We start from the raw sequence: 12,592 nt of genomic DNA, 5'->3' as shown, positions 1-12,592 counted from the left end.
ACAAAAAACATTTGAAATGCGGTTATTTTGGTCTGCTGTTACATGGAATACAGTATTACATTACTAAATGAGCATTCTGTAGTGATAAAAAAAAATGGGAGGGAGAGGGGGGGGGGGAGAAAGAGTAACTGCTTCCTTTATTTGTCCCTCTGCCACTAGCAATCATACCAAGTTAGCATGGAAAGTTCATTACCAAAGCTGCTTAAACTGACTGACTGAAACTTATTAACGTGTCCATATACCACAAAGGTTTCGAACACGCCTGTCCTGGGCGTAACCTCTGACATCGCCAATGACTAAGTCCGGGCCAGGAGGGGGGGGGGGGGGGGGGGGAGGGGAGGTAAGTTTGATGTAGGCGGAATTTGGAATAAGAATTTAGTAGTTAAGTCAAAGACCTAAGGCCAAAATGAGCTGATTCATCGAACCATGTCTAGCAAAAAAGTTAAATCCAAAAGTAAAATTAGAGTGCTCGGCCGAAACGTTTTAAGGTAATTTGAGCAATTTAGATGGGCTACCAAAGTGCGTCGGACTGTTTACAAAAAAATATAAACATAAAATTTTGAATAACGGCCAAAAAATGTAAAGTCCGACTAAGCCTCAAAAACAAGGTTACCTGGAGGCTGCTTAGAAATATGGACTTTTCCAAGGTTCAACAAATCCTTCTAGCCCCTGGTCACAGCTAGTAAATTTCTGGTCTGGGCTCGTTGAAAATACCAACTGTATTGCAATTATATATAGGGCACTAGACCAAAGCTTCTGTAACTTTCTGATGTTAATGAGGACCTGAACTGAATCATCTATTCTTGATAAATAAAACAGTTTTTATGACATTTAAGTTAAAGAATATTTAAAGTCTAGACTTAAGTTTAGCCTACAACATAAATTGTTGATAAGATATTCCAATATATTACTATTAGTCTTAGAATAGTAGTTACCTTCTATCATGTACATTAAGTTTCTCTTCACCCAAAACCCAATATGACTTTGATCAATCATTTATTAGTTCCCTTATTCATTCTGTCCATTTCTGCATGTGTGCACAGGATGGCCATGCTTCAACTTTCAGTGGATGTACAAAAATGTAAACGATAATGTATGTCAAAAACCAGATTAGATTAATTGCAAAAAACTGAAACACCCAAGGAACATCTATCACTACATAAATGCACTAACATTTGTGATAATTTTATTATTTGTTTCAAATCTAGTTCTAAATATTATCACGAGATAAAATTGAGATTTGAAACAAGTATTTAACATTTGGTTAAAGTTTATTTGAAAGCTGCCGCAGAGCAGTATCTTTTGCCTATTTTTATACTATTTTATCTAACATGAGAAAAAAAAAAATCTTCTTTCCAGAATCTGTTATTATCACTTGTGTCAGTGTCTATTTCAACAACCGGAAGCAGGCCATCGTGAGTAGGTAATGGAATGACCTTGGTGAAGGTCATCAGATGTTGATGGTTATAAACTCTTGTCTGCTGCATGAAGGTCTAACAAGGTGCTTGAGCTAAATGCCAGATTTAACAGCATTCATCAGAACGTACAATCTACAGTTACTGCACGAGAGTGTAAATCAAAAATTAGTTTTTCATGTTCTGTAACCAAGCCAATTATGAGGATTGGGTATGTGTACATGCAATGTACAATGAACAACCAATATCTACTTTATAAACCATAGCAAAGATATTCTAGACTTTAAACATTACCAGTGTTTCTGCCAGAAAGACATTTTTGGGTATGGCGTTATGGAATTGAATGCAATCAGTCAACAGTATGGGGGACCTATCCCAGAAAGAAAATTGGTTAAGTTTAGGGTCAGAGTTAAGAAAATCGCATAGTAATGAAAAGAGTAATTAATTTTGTCAAAAGGTTAATTTAAAAAACAAACCTGCAAAAAAAGTTGGGTATGGCGCCATAGCCATTTTACCCTCTGGCAGAAACCCTGATTATATACTCCAAATCCCTCCTACATGTATACTCTAAACATAATCAAGGAATGAAGACTATAACCAGTCAATACCAGGCCACCCCCAAAAACATTTGCTATTGGGTATTTAACATTAATGACCAAATTATTCCAACTACCTAAAGGTACACGTAGTTCTGGTATAACGGCCATTGCAAGATCTGTAAGTCCCCTAAAGTGGACAATTCGTAAGTTGGGTTCTTAAGTTAGCACTGAGGGAACATTGTGGTAACTTGGTAACTCTTGGGTGATTTAACAGATACACATTTTAATACTTTTCAGTTGAAACTTCTTGTGATTGCTCGCCTAGCACCATTTAAGGAGAGTGATCTTCAGCTCACCTTGATTTTGCACATGGCGAAGACTGGTTATGGTACTTATTTAAAAACAAGTCAAGCAGAACATTCTGTGCAGTTGGTACTAAGCTGCATACATTTAATTTGTTCTGAAATGTACTTTATTCCACAAACAATATGGCTGTCATATCCCACTTGTTATCCAAAATAGGTTTTGGTACAAGAACATTATCTCAGCAGGAACACACACACACACACACACAGAGTATACAAGTATACATCAAGTCATGTAATCTGCTTTTAATATACCAACTGCTGTGCCAGCTTATCTATAAAATGTTTTTTGATGTAATTTAAATTAAGTGTTTATGGTGATTGTTCAAAGAATATCAAAGAATGGTGTGCAGTGGTCAGAAATAAGATTTACATGTACCAGTATTAAAAATGATTAAGTAATTACACCTTTAAAAACTAATCCACAAACATATACAGTGTCAGCTTTTTCTTCTTCCCTAAAACACAGATAACCTAGTGACTGTATATATTTATAGATGCATTTTTCTGTATGTACAAGTAATGTATTAAATATGTAATGCAATGCACTTTGCCATCTGTTTTGAAAAAAAGGAATAAAAAAATATTAAATAAAAAAGCAACTGGTGATTGTATCTTTAAATTTACAATGCAAAATATCTCCAGTATATGTAAATAATGATGGTATTCTTAGCACAAAATATGGTAATCATACAGTCTTCGATAAAAAAAGTCAAAAGGTATTACCACTACAAACACAGCAAGGTGAAAATGTGACTGTATATATCAAAGATGCATCCTAGTCGTATAAACAAATATCAGAGTTTATTGTATCCAAGTATTTCTAGTATGTCCACTTGTGGTTTATTTATATATAAAAAATATGTCAACAGTTTTCCCTATCGTGTGCTATAAAAATATCTATGGCTAGAATACTTATCACACACAATAAAGGAGCGGGACGTAGCCCAGTGGTAAAGCATTTGCTTGATGTGCGGTCGGTCTGGGATCGATCCCTGTCGGTGGGCCCATTGGGCTATTTCTTGCTCCAGCCAGTGCACCATGACTGGTATATCAAAGGATGTGGTATGTGTTATCCTGTCTGTGGAATGGTGCATAGACAAGATCCCTTGCTGCTAATCGAAAAAAGTAGTCGTTGAAGTGGTGACAGTGGCTTTCTCCTCTATATCTGTGTGGTCTTTAACCATATGTCTGACGCCATATAACCATAAATAAAATGTGTCGAGTGCACAATAAAATATATATCATGTAACTGCCATTTATATTTTTGTTTGTATTTTAAAGTTAGTTTGTTTTGTTTAATGACACTACTGGAGAACATTGATTTATTAATCATTGGCTATTGGATGTCAAATGTCATTTGGTAATTTTCAATCTTAGAGAGGAAACATGCTACATTTTTTTCCATTATAGTAGCAAGGGATCTTTTATATGCACCATCACACAGACAGGATAGTACATATCACAGCCTTTGATATACCAGTCGTAGTGCACTGGCTGTTTGTATTTTAAGCCATATTATGGATAAAATTCATTAATGTATTTCCTACTTGGCCAATTTCATTTATTTATTATTATTTTTTAATACCAATAAGATGGGAAAAACCATGTGAAGAAAGTTCCAATGTTGTTGCTTACTAAATAATGCATAACATTTGTTAACATTTTGTTATTATCACAACAATATACACATGTTGCAGGAAGCCATTTTACATGCTTCAGGCTAAAAATTCAGAAATAAGTTCAGGGTGATTTTGAGGCACAACATGTAATTTCCACACTGATGCAGTAATTTCCACCACACGTTATTTATTGTGGCAGAAAGTATGTCAGCATCTGAACATTCTAGAGAGACTAGGCGTCATTTCATACCTTTCAAACTTGGACTGATCACAAAAGTAATTTGTTGGCAACATAACTACTGTTGAATTTTAAAAGAAATGTACCTTCTGTATATTTTGTGTGTACATTTCCAAAATGTGATATATATATGTATACAGAACTTCACATACGTTGTTTTCATTTCCTATTTATTGCATGTTTATTTTGCGCAAGGACAGGGGTTCTAGATTTAAAAAAAAATACACTTGCCATAGGACCAGTGGATTTGGAAATTCATTGGCCATGGTGAAAAATTCACTTGCCTAATTTTAACTTTTGATAAAACAATATACCAGTATGTGTGGGTCAAACAAAGAGGCCCTGAGCCACACTAGTTCCAGTGACCCTCATGTGTGTAGGTGGGTCAAACATAGAGGCCCTGAGCCAGAGCTAGGCAGCTGCACTAGTTCCAGTGACCCTCATGTGTGTAGGTGGGTCAAACATAGAGGCCCTGAGCCAGAGCTGGACAGCTGCACTAGTTCCAGTGACCCTCATGTGTGTAGGTGGGTCAAACATAGAGGCCCTGAGCCAGAGCTAGGCAGCTACACTAGTTCCAGTGACCCTCATGTGTGTAGGTGGGTCAAACATAGAGGCCCTGAGCCAGAGCTAGGCAGCTACACTAAACATAGAGGTCCCTGAGGCCAGCCAGAGCTGGACAGCTGCACTAGTTCCAGTGACCCTCATGTGTGTAGGTGGGTAAAACATAGAGGCCCTGAGCCAGAGCTAGGCAGCTGCACTAGTTTCAGTGACCCTCATGTGTGTAGGTGGGTCAAACATAGAGGCCCTGAGCCAGAGCTAGGCAGCTGCACTAGTTCCAGTGACCCTCATGTGTGTAGGTGGGTCAAACATAAGAGGCCCTGAGCCAGAGCTGGACAGCTGCACTAGTTCCAGTGACCCTCATGTGTGTAGGTGGGTCAAACATAGAGGCCCTGAGCCAGAGCTAGGCAGCTACACTAGTTCCAGTGACCCTCATGTGTGTGTGTGGGTCAAACATAGAGGCCCTGAGCCAGAGCTGGACAGCTGCACTAGTTCCAGTGACCCTCATGTGTGTAGGTGGGTAAAACATAGAGGCCCTGAGCCAGAGCTGGACAGCTGCACTAGTTCCAGTGACCCTCATGTGTGTGACCCTGTGTGGTCAAACATAGAGGCCCTGAGCCAGAGCTGGACAGCTGCACTAGTTCCAGTGACCCTCATGTGTGTAGGTGGGTCAAACATAGAGGCCCTGAGCCAGAGCTGGACAGCTGCACTAGTTCCAGTGACCCTCATGTGTGTAGGTGGGTCAAACATAGAGGCCCTGAGCCAGAGCTAGGCAGCTGCACTAGTTCCAGTGACCCTCATGTGTGTAGGTGGGTCAAACATAGAGGCCCTGAGCCAGAGCTAGGCAGCTGCACTAGTTCCAGTGACCCTCATATGTGTGTGGGGGTCAAACATAGAGGCCCTGAGCCAGAGCTGGACAACTGCACTAGTTCCAGTGACCCTTATGTGTGTTGGTGGGTTAAAAATAGAGGCCCTGAGTCAGAGCTGGACTAGTTCCAGTGACCCTGAGTCAGAGCTGGACAGCTACACTAGTTCCAGTGACCCTTATATGTGTCGGTGGGTCAAACATAGAAGACATTGATCAGTTGAACCAACCAATCATCCGTTGTTGACATTTTAAACCATTTCTTACTCAAGGTTAAAAATATGTAAGTTTGTTTGCTTATTGACACCACTGAAGTGTATTGTTACTCAAGGTATCTTAATGGATACAAAAGACAGGAATAAAAGTACTATACATGCAAAATTGTCACTTTTATTTTTTATCTGAAAATAAACTTTCTTTTCAAGTAAAAGGAAGAACATTAGTATATATCAACCTTCAAAGGCTATATGTATGTGCTATTCTGTTTTCACCTTGAAAAGGACAGATACATGTATATATGTATATGAATGATCCCTTTCTTGTATTCAAAACAAACTGTTTACATGTGCTCAAAGTAGGTTTTCTTTCTATCTCTAGCCCAAGTGTCCCACTAGTAATACCATATGTAGCACAGTATCATGGAGTGTTATTAAAAAAAAAAAAAAAATCTAGAGTATTTTCCGTTTTGTGCCCTCTCCATGTGAAACATTCATACAGTTTTTGCAATTAATACATCTTTACAATGTTACATTTGTTTATTCTGTGAGAACCTCACCAACAGTTCTGTAACATCAAATAATAAACTGACAAAAAACCCCACTAAATGTCTTCTAACTTACATTTTATTGCAACTCATGTATGAAATTAAAGCATTAATTCAGGATGTGTCTGCTGTTATGCACCTGATACACGATACACTTCCTTGCAATATGATAAACCATTTGCCATGCATGAACGTGGCTGTCATGGTTACATAGTGTACATGGAGAGAGAGAGAGAGAGAGAGAGAGAGAGAGAGAGAGAGAGAGAGAGAGAGAGAGAGAGAGAGAGAGAGAGAGAGAGAGAGAGAGAGAGAGAGACGGACAGAGAGACTTCTCCTTCGAAAAGAAAAAAAAATCAGCAAGAAATCTTTTATATGCACTTTCGCACAGCCTTTGATTCGTCAATTGGACATAGGGCATTGGTTAGGATAAAACAAATATAAAAAACCCACTACTACAAAATGGGCTTAAAAAAAAAAAAAAATGAGCAGTAAGTGGTGATATATACTGTTGGAATTTCCCAGTCAAAACATACATACTACTAAATTTACAAAGCAACTACAAATGTACATTATGCATGTATACACTGTGTATATAATTACTGTAACAACCCATGTCTTCTCTCTTTGCATGGGTTAATATTTATAAACAACGGAATGGTCAAGAAAAAATAAAGAGTTAAAAAAAAATAATTACAAAGCAATGATAGATTTGTATCTATATCCAACTGCTTCTGAAGTGAAAGTACCACAGAGGCAAGATAATTTACCAATTATTTTTTAGCTAAACAGATCATGCCATAATTGCTCAATTGAATCTAAATACTTTATAATACAATGTATCAGGAGAATTTTAAATGTTTCTTTTGAAAACAAAATTCATTCAATTTTAACTGTCGACGGTTACCTGCATGAGTACGTTTGACGGTTTCGCGTCTCTCTTGCTTCACGATATTCCCATCACTTGTGTCAATAATGTTAAGCTGCTGTAAGCTCCGTTTGGTGACGATATAAGAGCCGCTCACCTCACTGTACATGTCAAACAAACCCATGATTCTCAAACACAGCAACGACCGCCGCAAGAAACGCAAAGTCCACTAGCTTCACACAGGTTAAATCGTGGGGTTAAAATGCACGTGTTGTTAAAGCCTCACATCTATGACCAAGTTACAGGCCTATTTTAACATCCTGCTGTACATTATTTTGCCCATTATACTCTATTGACAATTAAAAAAACAAAAACATTTCAAAGAATATGACAGTTGTAATTTGATTAAATTAATAAGATTGTAATTATTATTTTGAGATTACTGGAAATATACCAGTGTGCTTGTGCTAAATGTTTCCACAAACACACATAGGTACAGATAAAGCCCACAAATGAACAGAATTAATAAAGTGCTCCAGATAAACACACGGATAAAAAAAAACCTAAATTTATAATATAGTCTTTGAAAAAATTAATCTCCACACTAAGAATGTCTTTTCCCTCTTCTCCAGTTAACTGTATGCACACCTGTACAGAAAACATTAAACTGGGAAACTCAACAAAACAAAAACTCCTAAAATATCCTCGGACAGACAATAATGGCTTCCCACAACCGACTCCCATCCAAAACACTCAGACTGCAACTAACGTAGTAAAGAAACGGCATCAATTTCCCACAGTACTAATAGCAATGGATAATTCCAACAGCAGAAACCACAGATGAATGTAACTGAAAAAAGTCTGGGCAAATCTGTCTCTAGTTTACGTATGATATAGATGTACGCAGATATACCTCAGCTGTAATAACATATAGGATGTGTAGTATATTATATACACATGTAAAGTTACTTGCTTCAAGGATCAATTTATTTAACACACTGCTTGGGGTAACATGATTAAATCTGTAGTAAACTTAAAATTTGTTATCAATACATTATGCTTCTTATGGTAGAAACCAAATGGAAATACAAATTACGTGGGAAGTATTTGACTAAAACTAGGCTGTGTTCAGTATATATATTTTGGTTTATATACCTGCTTCTGAGCTAGTTCTGGGTCAGTAGAAAATGTTGACAGATTATGTATTAAACATGAACAATTGTAGAAACCCAGTTATTTTCAAAAAATTATCATCAGTTCTCTCATGAAATTATTTCGCCAAATTAAAATAAAATTTGCCAATTATTTTTGAATTTCGCAATGAACGAACACCAGAGGTAGCCCTGTGCTTAGTTCCAACTAGGTCTACCTGTATTTGACTGGTTTCAGCTGTAGCACATACATTTAAAATTAAGAACAAAAACCCTGGCAATGGAGTGTTTTGTAACCACACAAAGTGATTTCACTGGCTGACTGCTGGATGAATCAGGGGTGGGAATTGGTGAACTGTAAAAAAGAGGAAATCTAGAGGGGTCTCGGAAATTCTTGAAATCCTAGGTTAAAATCATCTGTGCCATCGGACACATTTTAGAAGAAAGGACGATTAAAATGCGAGGAAACGCAATGTTCCATGAGAGAAAAACAGCTGATCCGAGGAGAATTCCCACCCCTACTGAATGCAATACTATGTAAGGTTAGTAAATTAAATTGAACATCTCTCCATTTGAAAACAGTAGAATAGCTTTCCACTGCTTTCCTGATAATAATATCAAGTGAAATATTTGAAATACAGCAAGCATTTTACACACATAAAAATCTAAACATTATGGATGGAAAAAAAAAGAATAAAAAAAAAAGCAAAGAAACAAAAAACTAAGTGTAGAAGTTAGAACACTCAGCACATTCCTTGTTTGTGCGAGTAAGAGATGAGCATGAGCCACTGTTGTGGCGAGGCCTGTGTTACATCATAACATAGTCATAACATTTTACTCCAGCATTAATGAGAAACAACAAAAATAAACAAGATATAGTAAGTGATATACAGGTACGTTGCAGCACAGTAATATTCTGGTATGTGTCTGTCGGGAATAGCCGAACGTGATGGGAAATACAAATGAATTTGTCAATGTTGATGATTTATGGAGTGCAAACGAGCCAAGTTTAAAAATATCCACTAAAAAGTGAAAGCTGTCAGGAGGGGTTACAAGGGAGTACATAATAAAACAAAAAGTGCAAGGGAATGTAATTCAATAAAAAATGTCAGCTCACTCATGCTGCTTAACCGGCCTTGGTGGTGCAGTGGTTAAACCATCGGACTACAGGCTGGTAGGTACAGGGTTTGCAGCCCAGTACTGGCTCCAACTCAGAGTGAGTTCTTAAGGGTTCAATGGGTAGGTGTACGGCCACTACACCATCTTCTCTCTCACTAACTACTAACCAACTAACAACTAACCCACTGTCCTGGACAGACAAGCCAGATAGCTGAGGTGTGTGTTCAGGACAGTGTGCTTGAATCTAATTGGATATAAGCACGAAATAAGTTGAAAAAAAATTGCTGCTTAATTTCGCATCTGTATCAAAGAAAGAAATGTTTTATTTAACAACGCACTCAACACATTTTATTTATGGTTATATGGTGTCAGACATATGGTTAAGGACCACACGGATATTGAGAGAGGAAACCCACTGTTGGCACTTCATGGGCTACTCGTTTTTGATTAGCAGCAAGGGATTTTTTTATATGCACCATCCCACAGACAGGATAGTACATGTATACAACAGCCTTTGATATGCCAGTCATGGTCCACTGGCTGGAACGAGAAATAACCCAATGGGCCCACCGACGGGGATCAATCCCAGACCGACAGTGCATCGAGCGAGCGCTTTACCACTGGGCTACGTCCCACCAACATCTGTATCAAATAAAGTTCAAGTCGGTGCTATGGTCCTATGTCTTACCATTGACATAAAAAATTCCCATAGCTCTGAAGCCACTACTGGGATAAAAAAAACCCACCAGAAATTGTTTGAAAAAAAAGAAAGAGTTATGACTTCTCCGGGAAAGGCGAGTGGTCATTCCCGCTCTCCTCCACACTCACCTAGAAAGTTTTAGGAGATTGATAAATTGATTGTTTTGCAATAACACTTTAAATGAAGTTTCTTTGAAGCTTCAGGGATGCTCACTTTGATTTTGATCATAGCAAAAACTGAACTTTATTTTATTTAATGACACCACTAAAATACACAATTAATTCTTCATGGATGTCAAACATTTGGCAATTCTGACAGTCTTCATGAGACCCATTACATTTTTCCATTAGCAGAAAGGATATTTTATATACTTTCCCACACACAGGACAGCACAAACCATGGCCTTGATATACCAGCTGTGGGGGGGGGGGGGGGGTAATCCAATCATATTAGGGTGAGTATACTAAGATTCAGCAAAATCAGTCTTTGCTATGAAAAGCATCTGATGATAGAGTTAAAAGTTTGTTTGTTCAACATCAGTACATTAATTTAATAATCATCAGCAAATGGATGTGAAACATTTGTTAATTATGACAGTCTTAAAAGAGGAAATCTGCTGCATTTTTCCATAAGTAACTAAGGATCTTTTATATGCACCATCCAAAGGACAGGATAGCACATACCATGGTCGTGGTGCACTGGTCGGAATGAGAAATAGCCTACCTGCATACACAAGGAATGATTTAGGTAAGTGGTAAATTGATTCTAAATTATTTTTAATTCAAATTTTATGCCCTCCCCCCCCCCCCCCCAAAAAAACAAATTGTTTTGTTTGGCTCATACTTCAATAGCCACACACACACTGATACATGTATAGAGAGAGAGGAAGGAATGTTTTATTTAACGACACACTCAACACATTTTATTTTACGGTTATATGGCATCGGACATATGGTTAAGGACCACACAGATATTGAGAGAGGAAACCTGCTGTCGCCACTTCATGGGTTACTCTTTCCGATTAGCAGCAAGGGATCTTTTATATGCATCATCCCACAGACAGGATAGTACATACCACGGCCTTTGTTACACCAGTTGTGGAGCACTGGCTGAAGCGAGAAATAGCCCGATGGGTCCACTGACGGGGATCGATCCTAGACTGACCGCACATCAAGCGAACACTTTACCACTGGGCTACGTCCCGCCCAGAGAGAGAGAGAGACAGAGAAATAGAGAAAGAAATATAGTAAGAAAGTGAGCGAGCAAGAGAGGTGGGGACAGAGAAAGAAATATGACAAACAGAAATATTAAAGGAATCAAAGTTGTTGAGGGGGCGGGACATAGCCCAGTGGTAAAACATTCGCTTGATGCCCGGTCGGTCTAGGATCAACTGGTATATCAAAGGCCATGGTATGTGTTATCCTGTCTGTGGGATGGTGTATATAAAAGATCCCTTGCTGCTAATCGAAAAGAGTAGCCCATGAAGTGGCGACAGCGGGTTTCCTCTCTCAATAATCTGTGTGGTCCTTAACTATGTCTGATGCCATATAACCGTAAATAAAATGTGCTGAGTGCGTCGTTAAATAAAGCATTTCCTTCCTTCCAAAATTGTTGAATGCATTTCCTTGTAAATAATTAAGTATTGGTATTATTTTCCAGAGGTAAAATATGTTATCTCCATAGCTGAAAGTGCCAACTAATTGAACAGGAACTTATTTAATGTAACAGCCATATGTAGTGATAATGAAAATCATATGTAGTGCTGTTATGAAAGCATCTCTTGGAGAATGATTTATAGACCGTTTCTGTGTGTTAAAACAAGAACCACGTGATGGCCAATTCTTCACACCAAGTCTATGTGCAGTTTCCAAGTGCTAGATCCTTCACATAACCTATCTGCAACAGCTAAAGGTGAACTTAAGATAATTGCACGTCTGTGCGCTTCTTATCTCCAAGTAGAAGTTTGAGTGTTGTAAATATTAAGAGATATCCCTACCCTTCCCAGACAGGTGTGCTAAATTTCACACTGTTTTCCAAATGAAAGGAAACTAATATTTGTTTTAACGACAGTGCAGCACTGTAATCAACTTGTTATTACTTGTAAGTGCTAAAGTATTTGAGAAGAAACCTGCTGACCCATCTAGGCTGCTATTTCCAGTTGGCAGGATGTCTCATTTATAAAAAAATTCCCAGTGGGAAGTATATACCATAGCCATTGTTATGTGGGTCACTTGCTGGAATGGGAAATAACCCAGTTAGTCTACATGAGGATTGATTCCATGATACCTTAGAAAAGCACTTTAACAGTGAGAGAGAGAGAGAGAGAGAGAGAGAGAGAGAGAGAGAGAGAGAGAGAGAGAGAGAGAGAGAGAGAGAGAGAGAGAGAGAGAGA

At 38.1% G+C, this 12,592-nt stretch overlaps 1 protein-coding gene across 1 annotated transcript in view; it reads right to left on the bottom strand.

Annotated features, from left to right (window-relative positions):
* The window catches only part of LOC121384209 (protein neuralized-like), a 53,649-nt gene that overhangs the window by 34,002 nt on the left and 7,055 nt on the right, over positions 1 to 12,592 (bottom strand). The gene's annotated exons all lie outside the window — the stretch shown is intronic.

This window comes from Gigantopelta aegis, chromosome 10 (genome assembly GCF_016097555.1).
Source record: "Gigantopelta aegis isolate Gae_Host chromosome 10, Gae_host_genome, whole genome shotgun sequence".
Taxonomy (NCBI): Eukaryota; Metazoa; Mollusca; class Gastropoda; order Neomphalida; family Peltospiridae; genus Gigantopelta; species Gigantopelta aegis.
The sequence above is the reverse complement of the archived record's forward strand: the minus strand, read 5'-3'. Positions and strand labels throughout refer to the sequence as shown.